This window comes from Podarcis melisellensis (genome assembly GCF_964234715.1).
Source record: "Podarcis melisellensis genome assembly, chromosome: 9".
Lineage (NCBI taxonomy): Eukaryota > Metazoa > Chordata > Lepidosauria > Squamata > Lacertidae > Podarcis > Podarcis melisellensis.
The window spans coordinates 76,829,519-76,856,514 of record NC_138541.1 but is presented as its reverse complement, the minus strand read 5'-3'; the positions used below and the strand labels follow the sequence as shown (position 1 = coordinate 76,856,514).

General features: G+C 46.4%; 2 protein-coding genes across 3 annotated transcripts in view; one reads left to right on the top strand and one right to left on the bottom strand.

The window, feature by feature from the left end:
* Positions 1 to 26,996, bottom strand: part of LOC309377954 (solute carrier family 2, facilitated glucose transporter member 3-like) — a 230,922-nt gene that overhangs the window by 66,596 nt on the left and 137,330 nt on the right. The window lies entirely within an intron of this gene.
* Positions 25,815 to 26,996, top strand: part of FOXJ2 (forkhead box J2) — a 32,260-nt gene continuing 31,078 nt past the window's right edge. The window contains exon 1 of one of the 2 annotated variants that reach the window (XM_081925660.1): positions 25,815 to 26,762. The gene's annotated coding sequence lies outside the window, so the exon portion shown is untranslated. The remainder of the gene's footprint in view (positions 26,763 to 26,996) is intronic. The other variant, XM_081925659.1, reaches the window with a different exon arrangement.

The window sequence follows — 26,996 nt, the reverse complement described above, 5'->3', positions numbered from 1 at the left end:
CGCAAGATAATCTGTGGTAAATTGTAGAAATTTGTGTAATTGGTGTACCGTGATTTGGGTGCACTATATTTAATAGGGGGCAGGTAGCGGGAGTCAATCCACTGTGCTATTAATTGGTGGTGTTAATCGGGTGGGTCCGCTAAAAGGGGCAACAAAGTTTAGTGAGCAGGAAGAGTCTGTGGCAGAGTGCAGTTCAGACTCTGAGGCTAAAGCAGAGGCCGGAGGACGGGGACGGGACAATAGGCTGCAGAAGAATCCAGGGAGTTTCTACCTCCTGCTGCAACCATCTCCCCTCCCTGCTGGTCTCCAAGAACATGCAGAGAATTGAAAAGAGCAGAGCAGAGGTTAGTTGTGCTCAGACACCGTTTGAGACTGCCTGGGGAAAAGCCTGGAGAGGAGGAGCCTTAGAGAGGGGTGGGGAGGTGGGGACCATCAGTTCTCACAACTGTGACATCAGGGCAAGACCTGGCAGCAGCAGAAAAGAGCTCCTGAAACCAGCCAGAGTAAAAGGCTCTGTCTGGCCGATCCCCGGGCTCCCAGGTCTGCTGCTGCCACACTGCCAACGGAGAGGAATCGGGGGTGTCTTTCAAAGGAGCCAAAACACCCCCCCCACGACCTTGATTGAGCCGGAAAGGCACCCGACCACCCCCCCAACAGCCGAGAGGAGCTCCAAACCCAGGAAGACAGTGGAGCTAACGCAGAGAGGGAGAAAAAGAAAAGAGGGAAAGAAGAAGAAAGAAAGAAAGAAAGAAAGAAAGAAAGAAAGAAAGAAAGAAAGAAAGAAAGAAAGAAAGAAAGAAAAAGGAGCCCTAACTTTAACTTTACCGCTGCTGCCCCCATCTCTGCCGACAAAGAAGAGGGGAGGTAGGTGAACACAGGAAGGCAAAAGACGCTGCGAAAACACGTGGCTGAGCCAACCGGAGCCTACCTCTCCATGCAAAGCCGCATGACAAAGGAGATCGCAAAAAGGAAGAAACTACCCCCTTTTTTTCTCTCTTCTTTTTTCTAAAAACAAACAAACAAAATCCTTTTTTTAACCCCTTCCTACCCCTACCCCTTCCCCCCTTTTTTTAAAAAAAGAAATACTTTTTTATTCCCCCCCCATATACCTACTTTTATCATTTTTCTTTTTAAAAGAGGGGCCACTGCTGCTGCAGCCACCCTTTAATTGAATCTTTATTTTTATTTCTATCTTTTCTACACACTATTTAAAGACACACTTTTCCACACACACACACACTCAATTCAAACCTCATTTTATTTTCACCTCAAACTCCCCTCTTAAGAATTAAAATGGCAGTACCCAGAAAACAGCCCTGAACCATCACAGGCCATTTCCTGGGACTGCCACTTCGCCCCAGACTTTCCACTCTCTTTTACCTATACAGTACCTTACTCATTTTTATTTTTATTTTTAAATAAGAAGCTCTATCTATCTACCTATCTATCTAAAGACAACCCCCCCTTTCTTTCTTTTTTATCTTTAATTCTCATTTTTATCTTTTACCCGTACAATTTTAATTACTTTTTTACAAACAAAAAATAAGAACAATAATTAGGGGAAAATATTATTATTTATTTTATTTTTATTATTTATTTTATTTTTTTTAAAAAAACAACACACACACACACACATTCCCCCCCCCTCTCTTTTTAAAGCCCTTTCTTTTCTATTTGTTGGCTTGTTCTTGAGGGGGGAATCTTTCACCCCCAGCTACAACCACCACTCTCTTTTAAAACAAAAATTTCCTCTACATCACTGTTATTGTTATTGATACTCCCCCCCTCAACTCCCCCCTTTTATTTTTCTCTCCCTTTTTTCTCTCCCCTCTCTCTCTTCACCACTCCTCATTTTTTCCCTTTATCCCACCTTTCATTTTCCATCCCCAATTTTGCTTTCTATCCCTTTTATTTTTTTTTAAATCAACCCCCCCCCCCCGTTTTAGCCTGTCTGTCAGTTTGTTTTTGAGAGGGGAGCCCTTCCCCCCACCCCCTCTTTTAAAATAAGACTTTCCCCCATACCATTGCAGCAGCTCACCCTCCCTCCCTCCCTCCCTCCTCCCCTCTCCCCCTCTCTTTTCTTCTCCTTCCCTCTCCCACCCTTCCCCCTCCTCCTCTCCTTTTCTCTCCCTCCTCCCTCTCTCCATCCCCCCTTCCCCTAAAGGAAACACATACACACATTCATATCACCCTATCATAATTTGCCCCCTCATACTATAGCTAAAACTACTGCTGCAATCTAATACCACTGATATTACTGTACTATCTCTCTCTCCTCTCTCTCTCTCTCTCTCTCTCTCCTCTCTTACTCCAATCTCCCCTCTCTCCCCCCGCCTCCCCCTTTCTTTCTTTCTTTCTTTCTTTCTTTCTTTCTTTCTTTCTTTCTTTCTTTCTTTCTTTCTTTCTTTCTTTCTTTCTTTCTTCCTTCTTCTTCTTCTTCTTCTTCTTCTTCTTCTTCTTCTTCTTCTTCTTCTTCTTCTTCTTCCCTTTTCTCCCTCCACCCTTTACATATAGCCTATTTATCTGTCTCGGTTTCTAAGCGCACTCCCAACCCCAATTTCCACCTTAGCTGGACCCCAGTACCCCTTTTGGATATATACAACCCCCTCCTAAACACATATTTCCCCTGGCCCCACCCCTCTAATCTCTTGCATCTCTACCTGCTAACCCCCCTCCCTTTATATGAACTGTCTGTCCGTTAGTCTACCCATCTCTGCTTACCTGCCCTCCCCCCCAGCCTCGGCGGCATCGCTGAGGCAACTACAGAAAACCCAAGAGAAGTTCTTAAAACACAGGCTAGAAGTGACACAAATGACCACCTAATCCAAACGCTCTGTAAAAGCCACCAGCCAACAAAGCCTGATCAGCTCAACAACCCAACAATACCCAGGAATCACCACTGCCACAACTCCTAACCACCACACGCCCTACCCCAAGTGGACGCCAAGCCAACCTCAAACCAAAACTATCAAGGAGACTGAGATGACACCAACCAGGGAGATGGCAAACAATGCTAAGATGGCAACTCCCCTTCAAGATGATGACCACCCAATAACGAAACGAGATCTGAGGGAAATGGAAGCAAGATTAGAAGAAACACTGAAGGCCACAATGGCTCCCATGCAGGTACTAATCAACAATCTAACCTCCAAAGTGGAAGCTCTAGAGAACAAAAACCAAATGCAAGAAAAAATAATAGAGCAATACCGGGAGGAGAACGCACGTGTGAACAAGAAACTGGACGAACTGGTAAACCAAATGGAAGCAGAACACAGAGAGATGAAAATTAAACAAGCTGACCTTGAAGACCGCAATAGACGTTGTAACATCCGCTTCCGCAACTTTCCTGAAAAAACAGAGGAGAAAAGCCCAGCAGACCTAATTATACGCTGGCTGAAAAACACAATCCCAAGCCTGAAACTCGAGGCGGATGACTTGGAGAGGGCACACAGAGCCCTAAAACCTATGCCAAAACCCAGCGCCCCCCCAAGAGACATCATTGTATGCTTCACACGCTACAAAAAGAAGGAAGAGATATGGCACCACCTCAGAAACTCAAGCAACCTTCGATACGGAGAAACCCCCATTCTGGCCCTACAAGACCTATCTCAGGATACCCTAAACCGGAGGAAAAGCCTGCGCCCATGCACCCAGCGTCTCCAACAAGCAGGGATCAAATACCGATGGGGCTTCCCCTTCCGCCTCATTGCAACAACCAATACAACACAACACATGGCTACCAACATACCTGAGGCCCTGCAACTACTAAAGAACCTTGAACTCGACCTCCCACCAGAATGGCAACTGACAAACCCACCAAATGACAGCCCCAACCATGAGGAAACAACAGCAAACAACTGGACGACGGTACAGAGGAAAAAGAATCAACAGAAGCGGCAGAACAACGCAAACCAATACAGGCAAGCATCATGCTCAGAACCGTCCCGCCGGCCATACGACACAAGAAACCAGACCAAGATTAACCAAACCAATTCATCGTAGATGGACAACCCTACAATAACAACAACAACCGCAGCTGAATGAAGCAACCAGGAAAAAACCACAAACCGAAGGACTGGTGATTTCTCCCCCCCTTCCCCCTCTCCCCCCCAAAAAACATAGATTTAGTTAACACCATCAACATCCCCCCCAGCCCCGCACCCCCACAGAAACCCCCACCCCAACACCAGCCCAGACGACCTCAACCACATTCCCCATCACCCACACCTTCAACATCCTCATACTCCATACTAAGGAAAAACAACTCCAACCTTAATAACACAACCCACAATCAGGCTAAAATCTGATACCCAACCAGCAATATGGTGGCACCAGAGCGTACCAGCACCCACATCCCCACCCCAACACACCAACAATGTTGCTCATAACATTGGCAACATTGCTTACGAACCTTATACCTGATAGCGACGTTACAAAGTCACTTCACACTGTCTCGCTGATCACCCCCCATCGCAAACAACAGGGGGGATGGCCTGTCCTTGAACATGGCCTTCCACACCAGCTGAGACCTAGGACCAACCGGCTAAATGCCAGATGGCCCAAAATACCCCAAACAAACGCCTATATGACTACATATAGGAAACTCCCTACAACTTACCCCTTACTCTTTAACCCAAATCTCACTCTAATCCCACTAGCCCCCCACCCTCCACACCCTAGGTCAGCGCAACCCCACTGGTTCTTTAAACAACACGAAGAGAGAGACACAAGACAACCCGAACGGGTTGGCAGGGAATCACCCCACATAATAGATAAGCAAGATGGCTAACCTAAAAGCAATTACATTAAATGTGAGGGGGCTGGGAAACCCCATCAAAAGAAAACGCATCACCTCATACATAAACACCATGAAACCACACATCACCTTCCTACAAGAAATACACAACCCACCCAAAGGCAGCAAAGTCCTGAGCGACCCCCGCTTCAATCAACAGTGGGTCGCACAAGGCTCAGGGAAAGCTCGTGGTGTAGCCATAATACTCAGTAGAGACCTGAACTTCACTGCCACAACAGTCCTCAAGGACAAAAAAGGCAGATTCATTTTCGCTAAAGGGACACTAGATGGCAAAATCAAACTGACAATCGGCTCCATATATGCCCCAAACACGAAACAATTAGAATTCTTCCAGAAGATACTAAACAAATTCCTCTCCTTCTCTGAAGGGGAAACAATCCTAGGAGGGGACCTCAATCTAAATATGAAAGGTTTATCCCTGAAAGATATCCACCCCACAACCCCATGGGCAACCTTCCTCCGAAGGAAACCCCCAACAACTAGGAACTCTTACAAGTTACTAAAAATGCTAAAAAACAGGGGTCTCTACGACATTTGGGGTGAGCAAAACCCGGGAGACATCAGCCATACATTCCAATCGGGACGCCATGATACAGTGTCCAGACTGGACAGCATTCTACTCACACAGGGTCTGATCCCCTCAGTAGAATCAACAAACATAGGTAACATTAAAATCACAGATCACGCCCCAGTAGAAGTCATTGTTAAAATAGGAGAAGGAACACAAACCACCCCTTCATGGTCCTTCAGTCCCATCCTAACTACAAACAAACAAATTAGAGAGAGTCTCACAAAAACCCTCCAAAACTACTTCAAGGAAAACGATGTAAACAATATAACAACCCCCCTCCTATGGGACGCAATGAAAGCGGTCACCAGAGGAGCTTGCATAAAAGAGAAAACATTCCTTAAAAAACAAACCTCCTCAAAAATTAGCAAAATAGAACAAGACATCACAGCCCTCTCATCACGCTATAAACAAACAGGATCTAAAAAACTCCTCAAACTTATAGAACAAAAAAGGAGAGAACTAGACTCCCTAGAAATTAACAAAACAATGATCAACATTCTATACTTTAAACAACGTTTCTACGAATATGGAGGGAAAAACTCCAGATTACTAGCAAATAGATGTAGGAAAAAAGCACTCAAAACAAGAATACACTGCATCACCAAAAAAGACGGCAACATAACATTCTCCCCCGAAGAAATAACCTCAGAATTTGCAGAATTCTACTCCAACCTAAACACCTCCCATAACCCACCAGAGAAGGAAATCAGAACATTCCTAGCAGGACTGACCATGCCTACCCTAACTGATGAGGAACAGGAATTCATGGATAGCCCTATCACCCCAGAGGAAATAGATGCGGTCCTCAAAAACCTGAAACCACACAAAGCCCCAGGCCCAGATGGCTTCACAGCAGAATTCTATAGGAAATTCAAAGAACCCTTGATGCCCTACATGACCCGCCTATTCAACGACATCATAAAAGGGGGCCCCATCCCCAAAACCTGGACCCACTCCAAAATAGTCTCCATCCCAAAACCACTAAAAGATAGCCTCAAAGTAGAATCATACCACCCAATCTCATTAATAAACCAAGACTACAAGATATTCACATCAATCTTGGCCAACCGCCTAAAAACCTTCCTACACAAATTAATAGCCCCAGACCAGACTGGCTTTGTCCCTGGCCGCAATATAACAGACCCCATCAGGAAACTACTGAACCTGATCGAACACAGCAAGGCAACCAAACTCCCATTGACAATTATGTCCCTAGACATCCTCAAAGCCTTTGACTGCTTGGAGTGGAAATACATATTAGCAGTACTAACTAACATGAAATTTGGCCCCAACTTCCTACAAATCCTCAAACAAATATACTCCCAAGCCTCAGCAAAATGCAGAACTAACAATATGGATTCTAATACTATAGCTATCCAAAGAGGCACGAAACAAGGATGCCCACTGTCTCCCTTCTTATTTATCCTGGCTCTGGAACCCTTAGCAATCCGCATCCGAGCAGCCACAGACATCAAGGGAGTGGAAATAAAAGGCAGAACATATAAATTAGGGCTCTTTGCAGATGACCTAATGGTCACAACACCAGACCCCATAAGCACAGCAACCTCCCTAATCAGAGAACTCAACACATTTGCAATGGTGTCGGGCCTACAGGTAAATTTTACAAAGTCAGAAGCTATGTGCTTTAACACCCCTCCCCACACCCAAAAAGAACTCACGAAGGTCACCAAAATAAAACTTTGCCACACCAAGTTCAGATACCTAGGGGTACAAATAACCAGAAACCTCAATAAATTGTACCTCCACAACTACAAGCCCCTGTGGCGACAAATTAACAAAGACCTAAAGAGATGGAATAACATGAATTTCACTCTCTCAGACAAAATAGCCATGATCAAAATGATCACATTCCCAAAACTAACCTACCTATTCCAAACCCTCCCAATCTGGATCCCCTCAACCCAACTTCGCAGTTGGCAGAGAAAACTAGACTCTTTCATCTTCTCACATAAAAAACCAAGAATAAGCTCCAAATACCTGCACCTCCCCACCTCAGAAGGAGGATGGGGAATCCCCAACATAGAAGCATATTACAATGCCAACCAAATACGCCATATAATCCCATATATACTAGAAGATGAGACAAAACAATGGGTACACCTAGAGAGGGACACAATTGAAAACACCTGCACCACAACATACCCACTCCTCCCAAACAAACTAAAGAAAATTCCCACAACGCTTAACAGGTACACACAGACCATGCTCAAAGCATGGAAAACACAAATAGGCAAACTATCCCCAAGCCCATCCCCACTAATCCCCCTGGCGCACCACCCATTATTCTACCATGCAGCACAAAACCTCCAGACAAAAACCTGGCGAACCAAAGGCTTATATCGCCTAATAGACTTTTATAAAAATAACAAACCCTTGTCAACACAAGAAATACAAGACAAACTAGAAGACACCCAAATGACCTGGTTAACACAACACCAACTACATGCCCTCTTAAACAACCCAACAGTAAAATCAGCAGCAACTAGGCCCCTGACAACCTTCGAAAACCTCCTCCTAACAACAAAGGGAAACGGTAAAGGGACGGTATCCGCAATATACAAAATACTACTCCAAAATCCCGCAAATCCCCTAGACGCAATCAAAAAACAATGGGAGAATGACATAGGCTATGAGATTAACCCCACTCAATGGACCAGAATGTGGTCTAAACCCCCCTTTAAATCCATATCAACGAAAAGAAAAGAACTCACACTGAAACTCACCTACAGGTGGTACCTAACACCAAGGAAACTAGCGCTAATACACCCAGGAACCTCACCAAAATGCTGGAGAGGGTGCACCTCCACAGGCACATACCTCCACATGTGGTGGGAGTGTCCCAAAATTCAACTATTCTGGACAACAGCCATACAAGAAATATGTAAAATAACTAAGCAAGTAATAGACATCACCCCAGAATTGGCCCTACTAAACATCTTCCAAGACAACAATGCCCATTTACACCACAAAGAACTCATAACCCACCTGCTCTCAGCAGCCAGAAACATCATAACCAGACACTGGAGAGACCTGTCAGGAGTAAGCATGGACCAATGGTTCCAAATAGTATGGGAAACAGCCCTACTAGAAAAATTAACTAATAAACTGAAACTGACACGGGGACAAACAGAAGAAGACACCTTCACCCCGGTATGGCTCCCCTTTATCACATACACAGCCCAACAGGACAATGACAATAATCCACCAACAGCATACAAATCAATATGGCTAACCTGATCCAAAACACCCACCCACCTCACTCACACACGAAAACAAAGATCACCACAGCCAATCACAAGCAAACAATCACACCCTAGGCCAACCCCAACCTCGCTCACCACCAAAGGAACACAAGTGAACAACACAGGCAACGCTGACACCAAACTCTACATACATTAAGCATAATAGAAACACCGCCACCCGACCCCACCCCCATCCATCTTCCCTCTCTCCACCCCCTTTCTTTTTTCTTTCTTTTTTCTTCTCCCCCTAATGCCTCAACAAATGAAACAGATTTGTAAAAACGCTACGTGGAAGAAGAAAAAAAAAAATACGAGGCACTACACTTCTGTAAAACAAGAAAATCCTTAATAAAAAATATTTTTTAAAAAAAATCAGGGCAAGACCTATTAGGAAGGGTTGCTGAGACCACTAAGCCTGAACTGTATTTTGCTTTACTTGAGCCAGCTTCACTGGCATGGGTGACTTTTAATCCTAACCTCTGTTTGACTCCTGTTGCTGGGAATTTAAGCCATACTGGAGATATGGGATTTATTTCCAAGTAGAAATGCATAGGATTGTGCTTTTAAATGTATCTCAACAAGCTGTTCAGGGTAATTTTTCTCTGTCTCTCCGACCCACCCACCCCAAAGGTCATCCTCCCACCACCCCCTCAATGTTTGCATTGTAACATAACTTCCTCTGGTTTAGGTTTTGATTCCTCCCCCTTCCCTTCTGTCACGACTCCTTCTGCAGCTGCAATTTCTGGCTGCCCCAGAGCCCTTGGCAAGCACATCCATCGCCTACATGCAAACTCACTTCACCTCATGTTGGAGGCTGTCACAGAGCCACCCTTTGACAATATCACATTGTTGCACTGAATTCATCTCAAATGGCCATCAGCAGAGAACAATGTGGAATGGTAAGGGACAACATTTCCTACCTATACTTCCTTTTTTCTCCTTTCTCATGTTATAAGAATTATAAGGTCTCAAATATAGAATAAATGTTCATAAATGCACAAGGTAAACACACATCTAGAATATATAACCCACATGTCTGAAATAGCACAGGAGAGCAATCCTGAAGCCATCTTGACCCTTATAAACCCCCAAATATTTCCTCTGCAGAAGGAAATGTCTTGGAGGAACCTTTCCCAGTATATCTTTTCACCCAGAAATCCTGTCTTGAGGGCATATCTGTGTATGAATAGGGTGGGCCTGTGACCTGGATTCAAGAACTAAAGTATTTACCATTTCAAAAGAATGGTCAAACCGCCCAGGTAATGCAATCCATAAAACATTATAAGGTATCCTGGCAGACAGGAGATGCTTTTAGGGTGGTCTTTGGCTAAGAGGTTGGGCAATGTCTAAAGTCTTTAAAGGTTCCTGCATAATTTCTTCTTGGTCTCTCACCTCCTTCCAAAGAGTAGAGAGTGGGACTCTGTTGCAACAGAACAATAAAGATCTGCCTTGCATTCACTGGAACCTTCATCCTTTCTTCTCTGATCGATAAAGAAGAAGAAGAGTTTGGATTTGATATCCCGCCTTTCACTCCCCTTCAGGAGTCTCAAAGCGGCTAACCATCTCCTTTCCCTTCCTCCCCCACAACAAACACTCTGTGAGGTGAGTGAGGCTGAGAGACTTCAGAGAAGTGTGACTGGCCCAAGGTCACCCAGCAGCTGCAAGTGGAGGAGCGGAGACGTGAACCCGGTTCCCCAGATTAGGAGACTACCGCTCTTAACCACTACACCACACTGGCTCGATCATGGACTTAGGGGACTCAGAGCCCCTTGGGGAGTTGGGCAGCGAAAGCCAACCACCAATTTTTCTACAAAACTCACTTCCCACATTTTAAGACTCTCCATATCCTTAAATATTACATAGAATGTTTGGAGATTGGGCACCCCAATAAAAGAGAGTAAGTTCTCTCTGAACTGGACTGTTTGAAGGTTCACATAGCCCTACTATAAGAAGCTTGATTCTAAGCAAAGGATAAAGATTCTGGAAAGAGAGTAGGGGAAACTCATCTGAGTGCTGCTTCAAACAATCCAAAAACACTAGGCACATTAATCCACAAAAGATCTGTGCTTGATTTTGTTGATGAAGAGAACTGCGTTATCATTCTACTCACTGAAAATGCCCCAACAACTCTAACACTGGTAAATATTTTTGACCCAAATGTTGACTCTCTGCCTATCTTGCCTAAGACCTCTTGAACAAGGGAGGTGACTTTTAGAAACCTGGTTTTGAAATCAAAGCATAGTGGGTAAGGTGAACCAATAAAAATAACCACAAAAGGCATTCAAAAAAGGGGTTCTAAAGACCTGAGGGAGGGAAGTGGACTCACCCTCATTCACATCCCCCCCAGTGCCCCACAAGGGAAGGGAATAAAGAAATTGTAAAGCAAATAAAGACATTACAGAAATGGCCAGAAATGTATAATGCAGCAAATAAGGCCCAAGGAAATCAAGGAAATGAAGTCAAGCCTCTCCCTTCTTACTATCTTCAACTACAGTGGTACTTCAGGTTATGAACTTAATTTGTTCCGGAGGTCCATTCTTAACCCAAAACCGTTCTTAACCTGAGGCGTGCTTTCACTAATGTGGCCTCCCACTGCCAGCGTGCAATTTGTGTTCTCCTCCTGGGGCAAAGTTCTCAACCCGAGGTACTACTCCCAGGTTAGCAGAGCTTGTAACCCAAAACGTTTGTAACCCGAGGTACCACTGTATTGTCCTAAACCAGGGGTCAGCAAATTTTTTCAGCAGGGAGCTGGTCCACTGTCCCTCAGACCTTTTGGGGGGGCGGACTATATTTTTTTTTGGGGGGGGGAAATGAATTCATTCCTATGCCCCGCAACTAACCCAGAGATGCATTTTACCGGTAAATAAAAGCACACATTCTGCTCATGTAAAAACACCAGGCAGGCCCCACAAATAGCCCAGAGATGCATTTTAAATAAAAGGACTCATTCTACTCATGTAAAAACACACTGATTCCCAGACCGTCCACAGGCCGGATTGAGAAGGTGATTGGGCCAGATCCGGCCCCCAGGCCTTAGTTTGCCTACCCATGTCCTAAACTTTCTCCATCACCCATACCTAAGAGCTAAAACATCGATTCTGAGTTACCAAAATACATAGTTAATACCAGAAAAGAGGGAAAGGAAGTAAAGGGGAAGACAGGAGTGAAGTGGAAGAGGCATCCTGGAGGTTTCATATTAGTTACTGGCATACGCAGACTTTTCAGGTCAGCTGAAAGAGCAAAAAGAACTTGTCACTGTTTCTACTTTCCTGAATTTTATCAGGGGAAACGTCACCAGTGTCCCTGTAAATTCTTCAAATGTTATATAAGCACATTCCATTTCAGCATCATCCCATAAACAAATGCCATCACTGTCAGTCCACTTAGGACATTACCAACTGTTCTGTCCTCAAAGATGGTTTTTCTAATGCTCTTGATCAGTTAAGAAGTTTCTTGTTCTTTTTATCAGACAGTTTACCCAGGGCTTTTGCATTCTCACATCAGTCCAGGTAAAAAGGCCTTGTACACAAGCATCCTCTTTGCACATCAAAGCTTTCATTAGCCAGGATCTTTCCACGATTCCTTTGTCTCATCAAAAGTCAGCCTCACCCACAGGCAGCTCCTAAGCCTCAGCAAATCTGACACACAGCTGGGTTTCCCCCACCACTATCATTCATCCTGGTCCTTTGTGACTGCAGTAGGATTTGCTGAATCTCCAGATTAACAACTTTAAAGAAAATACTTGACCAAGGGCTAGAAAACAACTCTGCCTTACCACAAACTTCAATATTCAGTGTTGTTATTGGCATCTGTCTGTCTCTCAGCTCCATGACGTTGACTGGTCTCTATTCTGAACTTAAAAATGGAAAGCGTAATGCTGGTGGTCAGAAAAGAGGTTTAATTTGCTCTCAAGGAAAATCTAAAAAATGTAGTACAGTGGAACCTTGGGATGCGAACGTGATCCGTGCAGGAGGCACACTTGCAACCCGCAGCGTTTGCAACTCACAGTGCCGCATCTGTGCACGCGCGGGTTGCGCTTCTGCGCATGCGCAAAACATGATTTAGCATTTCTGCGCATGCACGAGCGACGAAACCCAGAAATAACCCATTCCGATACTTCCAGATTCAGCGCAATGCTCAACCTGAAATTGCGTAACCTGAAGCATTTGTAACCCAAGGTACCACTTTATAAACACTGACAATTGGGAAACACTGGCCTGCGAGTGCTCCAATTGGAGAACAGCCTTTGCCAAAGGTGTCATGGACTTTGAAGACACTCAAACTCAGGGGGAAAGGGAGAAACATGCTAAGAGAAAGGCATGTTTGGCAAACCCTCACCATGATCAACTCCCGCCCGGAAACTTATGTCCCCACTGTGGAAGGATGTGTGGATCCAGAAATGGCCTTCACAGTCACTTACGAACTCACTGTTAAGACTATGTTCATGGAAGACAATCTTACTTGGTTACCAGTGATTGCCAAAGAAGAAAAAGTTGGCATCTGTCTTTCTTGTCAGCTCTGTGAGGTTGACTGGTCTCAGAAATAGTGACTGGTCCAGGGCTACTCTGAATTCTTAAATCTAAAAAGGGACTAGAATCCAACTCTCCCCAAGCCCAAGTTTCTAGGCACGTGGTTGCCTCCCCCCCCCCAAAAAAAATCAATGATGGATGGCTGCGAAAGTATGTATTTGTCTGCTTGGGGGTATTTTTAGGACCCACCTTATTTCTGTGATAGTAAGTCATTTTAAATTGCCTTTTTATTTTTAATTTACATAATTTTTTTATTTTAAATTTAACATAATTGTTACAAAATATAAGCAAAATATTGCAAATACATACATATATTTCAAATAAGCACATATATATGAAAAAAGGAACAAAAGAGAAAAAAAGAAGAAAAGAAGAAAGAAGAAAAAATAAAGAGAAAAGAAGAAAAGTTGGAAGAATTTATTCCAAGTTTATTCTACAAATATCTCAATATGAAAATAATAATAAAATTTCATTGATTGACTTCCATCACTTACACTGCACTTCCTATATACATTTTAAGCAAGATTGTATCTGTTATTCTGTATTTTTCCCATACAATCTCACACAAATATTCTAATCAATAAGTTTTCTAAATCTTTCATAAATCTATTCTGAACACAACCAATACCTTACATTTAATCCTTGTCTACATAAATAATCATTTAGACATTTCCATTGTTTCTAGATTATATTTTTTTGTTTTTGTCTTTTCAAATCAGTTCACTTTGCTAATTCCAAGTATTCACATAATTTATTCAACCATTCTTCTTTGGTTGGAACATAATTTCCTTTCCAATTATTGGCTAGCAACATTCTCGCTGCTGTTGTCAGCAAGAAAATATTAATTATGTCAAAATTTAAATTGCTTTTAAATATTGTGTTTCAGTTGGGCTTGGGGGTAAAGGGCAGAACAACAACAACAGCAGTTGGGGCAGTGGCGTAGGGAGCCCCAGTGGTGCCCGAGCAGCTGTGTCCCTCCCAGGCACCCTCCAGGTGGAAGGCACCTGAGGGGGAGGCGGTGGGCAGACGCCAGCCCTGCGCTGCTTTTTTGGGCAGCATGGGGCCTGCAGGGCACTCTAGTCGGTGTGTCGCTCCCAGGCAGGTGCCCTCCAGCTGGAGGATGCTCAGAAGAGACTTGGTTGCTCGGGTGCACTGCAGGGCCAGTGCCACTCACTTGGCTGACCTCTGGCAGCTGGGGGGGGATGCAGCAGCTTGCTACACGGTGAGCCTAGCCCTGGTCCACGCTGCTTTGGGGAGTGGCGCTCTGTGGCGCCTTGGGATCCACCGTGCCATCGCCAAAGGTAAGTGCCACAGGGGCACTCCGCCCCCTCCAGTTACACTATTTAGGTGCGGAGCTTTATCCTCCAAGTCATCTGAATTAGGCACTCCTAGTTTAATTTTTATAAACGATAAGCCTCCAGGAGTGGCTTCCTCTCTTGTCCTGGCAGAGCTCTGTGAACCTGCCCTGTGGAGCAAGCAGCCAGTTAGCATTCTCTTTCTGTCTCTTTCTCTCTGTCTCCCCCCCCCAAAAAAAACCAGGCTCCAATCACAAGGATCATTAGAAATGATGTCAGAGGTTTTTGCCCAATCCCAGTTCTCTTGCCATCCAGAAACATTTTTACAATTTCGTTTAAAGGGCTTGTTGGGAAACGAAGTTCAAACATGGAAAAGAAAGAAAGGCAGCAATGCCCCTCAAATATTTTATTGGCGGGGCAAAATGACCTGGGCTCCTAGGAGTTGGCGCTTATGCCTCTGGGGGTGAAGCAGCATTAAAGTGACCTCCCCAGGGTGCAAGAATGGGCAGTGTGTCTGGGGGTCCTGGGCTGCCCAGATGACAAGACCCCCATCCCGGCCTCACTGTTGTGGTCCAAAGGAAAGCAGAGCAATGCATTGGGCACCAGCTTGGCTACAGGTGTTGCTGGAAAGAGTCATACAAGCAGTGGCAGAGGAAGGCTCTCCGGCACCAAGTGCAGGTTGTCAAGGGGCGGGGCAAACCATCCAGGGGGGGGGGCAAACCGTCTGGTGGTGCACATGCAGCACCCATATGGACGCTATGCACACGCCCTTGGCCACCCTACAGCTGGGGGGGGAGGCAGCAGGCGGACAGCGTGGAGCCTGCAGGTGCCTGAGATGCGTGGCTAGGGTGTGCTGCAGGCCTCGCAATGAGTGCCGCCCATTTTGTCACCCCCCCTCAAGGTGACACTTGGGGGAGGCCACACACCCCATCCTACGCCCCTGCATACAAGGCACCACCCAACCGTCTTAGGGACTCCAGTCCAGATTTGTGTAGGGCTTACTCCTTAACCTTTTCTTCTCCTGAAGAAGCCTCTGCGAGGCAGTGGAGCTTTGATATCAGTTTTCCTTTTGCTAGTTGGCTACCTTCCCAGGTTGACGAGCCCCATCTGCCCTCCACTCCCCTCTACAGCACATGCAGAAACCACCTTCTTGACCAATGGACCCACTCTTGGTCTCCTCCACTCAATCCCCTGGAGCCTGTCTGCACATGCAGGGGGAGTCTGTAACCCACTCAGAGTTTGAGACCCACCAGCTCCCCTCACCTGGTTTAGCTGGCCAGTCGAAGCCGTTCCTGGGGTGTGACCACTGTCGCCTGCGGACAGGTTCTAGGAGCCACAGGTGAGAGCTGAGTGCAGGATGGGGACCAAAAGTGGACAAACTACCCTAGAAGACAGAGTGTATGACCATGTATAAGACAGCATAGTAGTAACCTACTTTGCATTTCTGCTTTGGCTCTTGTGGTGCCTCTTGGGCCTCATTCTGAAACCATGGTTTCCTTCCCCTTTTTTCTAACTTATTCTGCCTCAGGGCTTGGTAGTATTTCTAGCTCCTTTGCAATCTCAGCAGCATCTATCAAAACTTGTTGAAAATCCACATCACACCTGCAGGCCAGAAAGTAATTATTGGCTTGCAATTGGCTTGTAACTGAATTTAAAGACCCAATGTGAGCAGCCCTATGGCAAACCAGCCCCAGGTAACAAACTGCCAGGACAGTGCTGGAAAGTACTGGATTCATAACCATTTGCAATTCAGTTAATGGAGACAGATGTAATCTGTGATTTGATTTTTGAGGGCGCAGCCCATGGGAAACAGTGTTTCAAGATGGTATGCTTTCCTTGATCCAAGATGCTCACCTGCATGCATCCTTTCTCAGGCACTCCATTCTCTCTCTCTCTCTCTCTCTGTCACTCTCTTCTCTCTCCTTTCCTCCCAGCCATTCAGCTTCCTTCCCAGTCTCCCAGATTGTTCCTCTTTCCCTTCCACCCACTCTTCTCTCTGCTCAGCTGCCTGGGAGTTGATCTGAGTCTTGAAAAGCACATAGAGCTGAAAGAGGGAGTAAGAAAGTGTGTTGCTTGCTTCCCTCTTTTTCTCATTCATTCTCACTACCTCAAAATGAAGGGGGTGGGGTGGGGGCTCTCAGACGCTTCATGGGCACCCAGGGAAGTCCTTAAGGGTGATTGTGCACCTGCAGACCCCAGGCTGAGGATCTCAGACGTGCTGCCCTCCAAGCTCAACCAGCCCTCTAGCTGCAGTCCACGGGAGGCTGGTTTGTGTATCCTTTAAGAACTTGCACCATGAAAAGGTGATGTCCTTGAGGTGAATTAACATGGAAGTTCCATTTATGGCCTCTGATGCTTGTTGGCTGATTCACATAATGAGTCTTCACCCGATTCTGCAGCGATCAAGTGATGAATATGAATTAGGGGTGTTAACTTACCAGAAAAAAGGCACCTCTAACAGCTGTTGCACAGAGACTGTTTGAAAAGTCAGCAGCCCTAACATGAATGTATAATCCAGCCCCAGCTGTCCCTAATTCTGTGCAATCCTAATTATAAATGCATTGTAGTAAGCTGCTCTGAGCGAGGTGAAATCGAGGACTGGGTCCAGTTAAAGAGACATAAAGGAGAAGCAGGGAAGGCAAATTGGGATGGAGCTTAAACATGCAGCATGACAGTGAGCGGTTAGAGAAGAACATGACAGGCCACTGAAGATCCAGGAAAAAGGTTGTCTAGTTTCCATAGCAACTGCTGCATCACATCATTTTATTCAGTTCAAAATAACAAGATGGTTCTAGATGAGACAATAATTAGGAAGGAATTTTAACAAGATACCAACAAAAGAAACAATGCTAACAAAATTCAGCTGAGATTCCATTACTGTGGAGCAATACCATTTATGTTTCTAATACTGTACCTAGACTTCAATTACATTGTTTCTCTCTTCATCATCAGTTTTAAAGCACATCCAGATATTGTGATATTGTTCTTGTACCTTTCTATGTCTATATGCTCCCCCCCCCTTTTAACACAGCAAAGTTTTAAGCCTACAGGGGCGGGAGAGTAATGATAAGCCGTTTTGAGAATTTCATATGGAATTCTGCTGCCACCTGGTGCTTAGCTGAGCCACAGACATTATTTATGCTACTAAGTCTTTTCAAGACGGTCTCTTCCAGAAAGACTGCTTAAACCAAGAATCCTGCATGTGACTGTACTCCACAGAAGTTATAAATTTGTGACAAAGGTTTGTAAGTAGGTCTAATGCGGCACACAGTTGCTTGTGTGCATGATCTGTTCTTTGTGATGCTTTTCCACATCTGGATCTGCTGCTGTGCAACAATGCAGTTGTTAGGAGTTACTCATTCAGAGCAAGAATAATATTACCTCTTCAAAGTGGTACACTTCAAAGTGTGAGTCAGTTCAGTTATACTTACAACCCTTCAAGAGAAACCAGAATTATTATCTGCACATTGCATGTGTGGGCTGAGGTTCCCAGTAGTTTCTTAGATGATGCGAGACATGAACTGGGGAGTTCCCAGCTCTCACTTTTAACCACTGCTATGAAGGTCACTTAACTAGATTAATACCAACATATATGGGAGTAAAACAAGGTTGTGTTCTTGCCCCCACTCTGTTAAACATTCATATTAACTCCTTGGTTAAGATACTTTCTGAAACAAATTCTCATCCACCTAAATTGTCGGGGAGATCCCTATCTTTTCTACTTTACACAGATGATGCAGGATTCCTGTCTGTCACTGTCGTGTGTAGGTCTGAGGCAGCTATTAAGAGCTCTGATGCCTATTGTAATACTGAACAGCTGACAATTAATTATGATAAATCTAAATTTTTAGTTTTTACTTGGAAACGGTGCAAACATCGCTGGAAATCAATGGACATCTAACTGAACAGGTCAAAATTAAAAAATATCTGGGAATAATTTTCCAAGCTACCAGCTCCTGGAAAACTGAAGTGCAATAGCACAATAGGGCCATAACTCACTAATTTCTTTCTTATGTGTCAATGGAGGCCAGCATGTTCCCTCAGCAATTCAGGTGTTCAATATTATGATCTTACCACAAATGCTGTACGGAACACAAGAATGCACATTTAACCACTTTGAGGCTCTAGAATCTGTCCGAAGAAAATTTCTGAGTAGCGTTCTTGGCCTTCCAAGATGTGTGCCCAATGTACTTCTACGATTAGAGACTGGACAAATTTCTACTGAATCTCAAATCTGGATACTGAAGATAAAATATCTCTGTAGCGGAGCCTGCCCTGTGGAACGCCCTCCCATCAGATGTCAAGGCAATAAGCAACAATCTTACTTTTAAAAGATATCTGGAGGTTTAGGTTAAGTTTTTAATGTTTAATGCTGTATTGTGTTTTGAATATTTGATTGTGAGCCGCCCAGAGTGGCAGGGGAAACTCAGCCAGATGGGCAGGCTATAAATATATTATTTAAAACTGTTATTCATGTCTAAAGGCCTAGCCCTCTTGACCCTTACTGGCACATTTCAGTCAAGGTGGAAACAGATAGTAAATGAGAAAGTACAAAATTTAGGATTCTCACAAAATGCTATTCTTGCCATAGGTTATGCAAAAGCCAAAGAAAATATACGTCAACCCATTTGGGATATTGTGTTGCAAAATTGCATAAATGCAGCTTCTTTTTTTCTAACTTTTAGAAACAGAGGGCGGGCTCTTCTTCCTGCTGACTATCTGACCAATTTGACTATCCCAAAATTTAGGAAACCATTTACCCAAGCTAAGTTTAACGTGCTCCCATCTTGTCTTTTTACCATTTTAATATAATCATTTTATATTTCTCATTGTTTTTAAATATTCTATAATGTTTCAAACTCTACATTTAATTGTATACTTAAAATATTTTATTGTGTTTCATGTGCTCTGTTTTCTTCTCTTCTCTACCGGTTATTGACCGAAATAAAAAGATAGAACTTCTGAGGGGTCTTTAAGCACTCAACTCTGGTTGAAGGTGACAAGGACGAGTCATTGAACCTTGTGTTCAGGCAGGGAATTATGAAACTTCGCAGCATTCACTAATGACACCATGTTACCCATTAAGTCCTACCGCTCCCCAGACCCCCTGCTAGCAGAGTCTTTCCCCACTTAGGAGAAACCAGCAACTGCAGGTAACTTGCTTACTCCACTCCCTTGGAATCAGGAAATGGGGAACCTGTGGCATCCAGATGTTGCTGGACTCTGACTCCCATCAGTCCCAAGCCTGCCTGGCTAATACTCAGAGATGATGGGAGCAGTGATCCAACAGTGTTCAGAGGGCCAGAGGAGCTGCTCTGGCCAATCACTCAGTGGTTGCCCGGCCAACATTTATTCTTCCAGAGTACAAATTGGGTGGAAGGGAAGTGGGTCAGATGGGAGGCTGGGAGAGAAATGACTTATATAAATACCCTGTGGTTTTTGCTGTATGGTGTTGTAATGCCTTGTTTACCCCCCCCCCCCCATTTCTCTCTCGAATAGACACTAAGGGTAATTCAGCTATCTATACCTGACATTTACATAGCCAATATGCATTTAGCCTTTTTTGGGGGAAACTAAGGTGTTTTTTTTTACAAATAGTTGTCTGGCTTGTAGTTTTCCCTTCCCTTGTTTAGAATGAATATAATGATTTTTTTAATATATAAAAAAGGAAGAGTGATTGGCTCCCCTGTGTGACTAGGAGTTTCAAGAAAACTATGGTAACAACCATACTTTAAAACTTACAGATGTTAAAATTATCCGAGTTTTCTAAACATCTGGGTGGGCTTCTATGAACGAAAATGTTTTTAGCAGGCGCCGAAAAAAGTATTGTGAAGGCACCTACTTGATCTCAACAGACAGGGGGTTCCAAAGTGTAGGTGCTGCCACACTAAATGATCAAATTATTACAAATGTGCAACAGGTATTATGTGGGTAATACCTGTGGGTAATACCAGTAGAGTGGGTAAGGCGATCTTGTAGGGATACTGGTCCCAAGTTGTTAAGGGCCTCCTATACCTTGACCCTGGCCCAGTCGCAAATCAACAACTGGCGCAGATCTCTGAGCACAGGTGTCCCATGCCAACAAGGCCTCCCTCCTGTCAGCAATTGTGCTGCAGCATCCTGCCCTAACTGCAGCTTCTGGATCAGGCCACAAGGAAAGCCCCCCCCATAGAGCAGATGTACACGAATACAGCAAAGACAATTATACTTTCAAACCCAGGTTGAGACACCTCTGGTGCACAACTAAAGTACAGTGGTACCCCAGGTTACATATGCTTCAGGTTACAGACTCCACTCACCCAGAAATAGTGCTTCAGGTTAAGAACTTTGCTTCAGGATGAGAACAGAAATCGTGTGGCGGCAGCGCAAGGCCCCATTAGCTAAAGTGGTGCTTCAGGTTAAGAACAGTTTCAGGTTAAGAACGGACCTCCGGAACGAATTAAGTACTTAACCTGAGGTGCCACTGTAGTGCCCTGGGCAACCCACGGAAGTGCATCTTTCTTGTAAAGGTGGGCCTAAGCGGCCTCCAAATTCTGCTTGCAGGTGTCTGCACCAGACCCACAAGAAATCGAGACGGGCCAGGCCAAGGCTTTTGATGGTGCCCCCCTCGGCCACGGGGAAGCCGGGCGCAAGAAAGCGCGACGCGGGGATGCCGCCGCCGCCGCCGCCTGAGGCGCTCGCCTCACCTGGCCCCCGGGACTGGCTCCGTGCAAGGGGCGTTGCGCGGGCGGCCAACGCGGCTCCCGCCCGCCAGCTGAGGGGCAGACCCCGCTTTGCCGGGCTGTCCGCGGCGGCGCTTCCCGAGGGGAGGGGAGGCGAGCCATTTCCGCTCCTGCAGACGCCTCCCCCTCCCTGCCTCCCCGCGTTCCCCTCGCCCGCCCCGGCTTCCCCGCCGGCCACTTGGCGAGGGCGCGCGTCTCCCCCGCGGCCCAGCCGGGACACGTTCCTCGGCTGCCTCCGACACGGGGCTGGGAGGAGCCGCCTGCGCGCCGCCGTCCTCTTAAGGTGGCCTCGCGCGCCCGCCGCCCTGCTCGGAGCGCCCGGCCCTCCGCCACGCAGGGGCGGCGTCTCCAAAAGGGCGCGCCTAGTCCTCATTGTTCCGGAAAAAAGAAATACTGGCCGGCCTGCGGGTCGCAAGAGGTGCTCGCCTCTGGAGCCCGGCCCGCTCCCTGCCACGGAATATTGCTGCGCATCCAGACATCGATGCCGCCCTTCCCACTCAGCTCCAACCTTGCCATTGTGCAAAGTGCGTCACTCATTGCCCGCTTGCAGCAACTCTTAGCCGGCCTTGGCCTTGGCCTACTCGGCTCTTACAATACACACCAGCGACCCTGCTATTTTTCTCCTTTGTTCTGCGCCGGTTTCCTCTCTATAACCTTGTTTACACGCGCAGCAGAATGCGGTGCTTGAATACTGGTGCAACCAGACATTCATTTTTGAAGGATTCCCCTCCCCTCTCAAAGAAGCCTTGCAAGCAAGACCAACAGGGGAAGAACAGGGTGGAATCCCACCCACCTCACGAGTTCTTGTGTGTGAAGGGAGCATTCAAAAGAGGACTCTACCAGGTGCCCCCTAAAGTGGCGCAGGCCACCCTACCCCCTGCCACTCATGTTGCTGCTGGTTTGGAGCAGCCCCTTGTGGGTCAAGGTGGTCACCTGTTTGCACTTGGCATTAGGAGGCAGCGGCTTTCATACCTTCAGGGATTCTTACTTACTACTCAGTTATGTTGTAAATGAGGTTCAATGCCTATGATTATTGCTCCCATATGATCTAAAACAGGCTTCCTCAATCTTGTCCCCCCCCCCAGATGTTTTGAGACTACAATTCCCATCTTGCCTGAACACTGGTCCTGCTGGCTAGGGATCATGGGAGTTGTAGGCCAAAATCATCTGGAGGGACAAGGTTGAGGAAGCCTGATCTAAAACAACCCTTCAGATCATTCCTAAATCCTATCTGTGGCTGTACAAGGCTGAAGCTGGTTACAGTACTAGCTCCCCTAGTTCCCTATTGCCCAAACAGTCTGAATGAAAAAACAGCAACAATTTTCTATGTCCCCAGATAAATCCCATTCAGCCTTGGGTTTAACATACCAATTACCTCCAACATATTTTTGAATCAGCATTTGGAGATTATTCATCTCAAATTAAGCATTGGGCTGCTATACCAAATAAAAGATTCCACAAGGAGACAGTCTCATCAGACACCCTAACATCACTTTTGGCCTAAAGTTTTGTGATAAAGTGTTCCAAGTGGAACTGTACTCAGATCCACAACTATCTATAGGTATGGGGTGGGGACATGGGATGGGAACCCCAAACTAAGTTTTTGCTCATCCCAAATCCTCTGGGACACTCTAGCATCCTGCTGAGCACTTTCCAGTTTTGCAGAAGTAACTGTAAAGTAGGAGTCAACAACCTTTTTGGACCAGTGGGCACTTTTTGAATTTTGAGAGACTGCTGTGGGCATCAGTTACAAAATGGCTGCCATGGTCATGTGGTGGCATAACAAAACATGGGTGCATGGAGGGTTGTTGTTGTTGTTGTTTAGTTATGTCCGACTCTTCGTGACCCCCTGGACCAGAGCACGCCAGGCACTCCTGTCTTCCACTGCCTCCCGCAGTTCGGTCAAACTCATGTTTGTAGCTTTGAGAACACTGTCCAACCATCTCGTCCTCTGTCGTCCCCTTCTTCTTGTGCCCTCCATCTTTCCCAACATCAGGGTCTTTTCCAGGGAGTCTTCTCTTCTCATGAGGTGGCCAAAGTACTGGAGTCTCAGCTTCAGGATCTGTCCTTCCAGTGAACACTCAGGGCTGATTTCCTTCAGAATGGAGAGGTTTGATCTTCTTGCAGTCCATGGGACTCTCAAGAGTCTCCTCCAGCACCATAATGCAAAAGCATAAATTCTTCAGCAATCAGCCTTCTTTATGGTCCAGCTCTCACTTCCATACATCACTACTGGGAAAACCATAGCTTTAACTATACGGACCTTTGTTGGCGAGGTGATGTCTCTACATGGAGGGTTAGGCATAAAAAATTAGAGAGTACGCTCTTGCTGCTTCTCCAGCTATCACCTGCTGGTCTTCTTGTCTGTGCTAAATTGTTGAAATGATTTGTGTGCTTAAATCAGAGAGAATTTTCTTCCAGGCAAAAATTTGGGATGTTCTTCACTTTCCCCATGTATCAGCTTTGCTTGTTTATTTTAACCACTGAGACTTGTATCCTAAATCAGTAGTTCCCAAACTCCCTCTCCCTCCCTCCCTTTCCCAAACTTCCTCTCCCTCCCTCCCTTTCTTACCTTCAGGGATTCTTACTTACTACTCAGTTATGTTGTAAATGAGGTTCAATGCCTATGATTATTGCTCCCATATGATCTAAAACAGGCTTCCTCAATCTTGTCCCTCCAGATGTTCCTCAATCTTGTCCCTCCAGATGTTCCTCAATCTTGTCCCTCCAGATGTTCCTCAATCCACTACAGACCACTTGAATATTGTTGAGGGTCTTCTTGGTGGACCATGTAATAATTTGTCTGTCTCTTGAAGTAATTCTAATACACTCTGTGAGATGCTGTGTGATTTTTAATTGAATATTTATTGCTGATTTTATTTATTGTATAGCATTGTATCGAATTACAATTTGAATTCCATATGTAATGCAAATACACAATGGACCACCTGAATGAAGCTTAAAGACCACAGTTTGAAAAACGATGTCCTAGGCCTCCAAGGACAAATTAGAACTTGTGGAATGATGCCTTGTTTAAAAACTTAAAATAACTTGAAAGTGAAATGTAATTAAGTAGAAATTTTGTGCTTCAGTGGGGGTGGGATGGTTGAATATTGATTGTTGCTTCTTGTATAAATATGTGGAAATAATAAAATAACAAGCTATGAATATTTTTAATACTTTTATTTATGATAAAGTCCATTTTGGGAAGCATCAGTGAGATGGCTGAGCTTGCATTTTGCCACAAGTAGTTCAATGTCAGATCTGATGATTGTCAGATAGTCAATGCTGAAAAGGCTGTCTCACAAAGATACGTACACGAAACAACCGACTGACACGTGTCCAAATGACACATGCACATAGCAGCATCACAGATATTGCTTTGTCAGTAAGGTCTGGATACTCACATCATAACTGAGTACGGTAATTTTGGTAACAAAATCTGGAGAACCACACTTGCAAATGATGTACCTTCGAGGGTCTTGCAACATGACAGTCCAGAGTTTTTGTCCTTCTTGTCCAAATCCAACTCTGAGTGACATCAGTTGCAAATGGGTTTCCGCACCCTCCCAAACTTCAGCAGAAAAGTAACAGCGGTGGGCAATTGTTGACTTGAGCCTAAGCAAATGCATCAAATCACCCTTCAACTATTAGCTAACTCTGGCGGCAGACCTGGCTATGGTTTGCCACAAGGTGCTCCTGCAGGGAGTGGTTTTTGCTTCCCCTTTTTTACACGGCGGGTTTTACAAAGTACATTCAGACGCACAGCTGCCCGCGATTTCTCTGCCCACCATGAGATGGTGTATTTCCTGCCCCGTTCTGGGCACAACTCCGAAATACCAGCTCCTCGTTTACGACAAGGGCTCAGCTCCCCCCCCCGACCCCCCACTTGCACGTTTCAAACTTGAGCCGGGTCTACTCGCGGGAAAAGCTGAGGGGAGACACCCGGGGGGGGGCGAGGAGGGGGCGGCAAATCCGGAGCCCCCCCCGCCGCCTGGCCGGGGGGGGGGTCACGCGCGGCGGGAGGGGGTGCGGGCCGTTGGCGCTTTTGGTGAGGGCAAAGGGGTGTTTCAGGCTGCGCAGGAGGCGACGGAAGCGCCTCCGTCAGGAGATGGGGAAGAAGCGGGCTGGCTTCCCCTCTGCCGCGGCCCCGCCGCCGCCGCCTCCTGCGAGAGGAGCCACCTTAAGGCGGGGAGGCGGGGGTGGCGCGGCCTGGAGGGAGCCGGGGGAGGCGGAGCGGAGGCCGGGGAGGAGCCGGGGCCTGCAGTGGAGCCGCAGCCCCGGAGCACACGGAGCCAGCGACAGGCGGCAGGAGCGGCAGCACAGCAGCAGCGAGGCCGGGGCCTGCCGAGGGTCTGCCTAGCCGCCGCCCCGCTCGGGAAGACCCCCGGGAGCGGGCCTCAGCCCGGGCAGCAGCAGCAGCAGCGCCAGGCCCAGGAGCCGCCGCGGCCTCCCGTGGCAAGCGAGTCAGGCGGCGCCGCCACCCCCGCCCCGCGCAGCCCTCCCGCTTCCTCCCGCCCTTCCCGGGCTCGCGGGGAAAGAGCCCTCCCTGCGCAGCGGAGAGCGGAGGGGATCGTCTCGGGGAGGCGGAGGCCCAGGAGGAGCGCCCCCCCCGCGCCGCCCCACGCCTCCTTCCCCGCAGAGGCCAAGGACAGCCAGCGCGCAGCTAGGCCCCGCGGCGTCTGGGTCAGTTGTCCACTCCCGCAAGTTCCTCTCGCCCGCCTCGGCCTCGGACGGAGGATTTAAAGGCCCCTCTCGGCGGAATGGAAGGGAAAGGAGCCCCGGCCGGGAAGGAGAGCTCCTAGCGGCCGCCAGAGGGGAGGGAGGGAGGGAGGGAGGACCGACCTCGTCTCTCGCGCCGTCGTATTTTTATTTTAAACCGCCCCCCCCCCCCGCCGCCGCCACAACAGCCGCAGCCACCACTTCCCTCTTAAAGTCTCTCCTGCAACTTAAAATCGGTACCTACCTGCTCGCCGAGAAGGAAACGAAGCAGATTTTCCACTGGCCTGGTGGAGCCGCCGACTTCATAAATAAGTTCCTCACGCTAGTCGAGCAAGAAGGAGCAGCCCCCCCCCAGCCCATTTTGCTGTCAGATATCAATTGGGAAGGGGAAGGGGACGCTTGGCAGGCAGAGGAAAGGGGATAGTATCAAACAGCTGTCAGAGAGGAGGACCCGCAGCAGTTTAAAAGGACAAACAAATACTCCTTGGGATAAACGAAAAAGATGCTTGTTCCCTAAGATTTCTAATAGGGTGTGTGTTAGCTTGAAGAAAATAAGGAACTCTTAATTACCAAAGGAGGTGAAAGTTGTTCCCATTTGTTCACCAACAAAGAAAAAGGAGGGGAAAAGACCGACATCTTTCAAGCCTAGTCAACAGGAGAGAGGAGGGATATATATACCTGTAGCTTAAGGGTTTGGAAACCCAAAGCTGATCTCTACCTCTGTGTTCACAACTCAGAGAAATCCACAGCAGCATCACTTTTGAGCATGAGGCCTATGTGCAGAGTGTGAAGGACATCTCTCGTTGAAATAAGTCCAGAGGCATCCACTGCAGAAAATCTTAACGTGAGTGACAATATTGCATCACATATCTTGCCTTGTCTATTTTTCTGTTTTTTCTCCACAGCATTTTTCCTTGTTATATTTTCTTTCTCTCAATATTCTGACTTAGAAGCCTCTATGCCTCCTTTCTCTGTATGTTTTGCTGGCTTGCTTTCTGGAATATGTTGCTTGCCATTTAAAAAATAATAATTCACCTGTTTGATCTTTCTAGTGGAGAGCCTGTCTCAAGGAATTGTA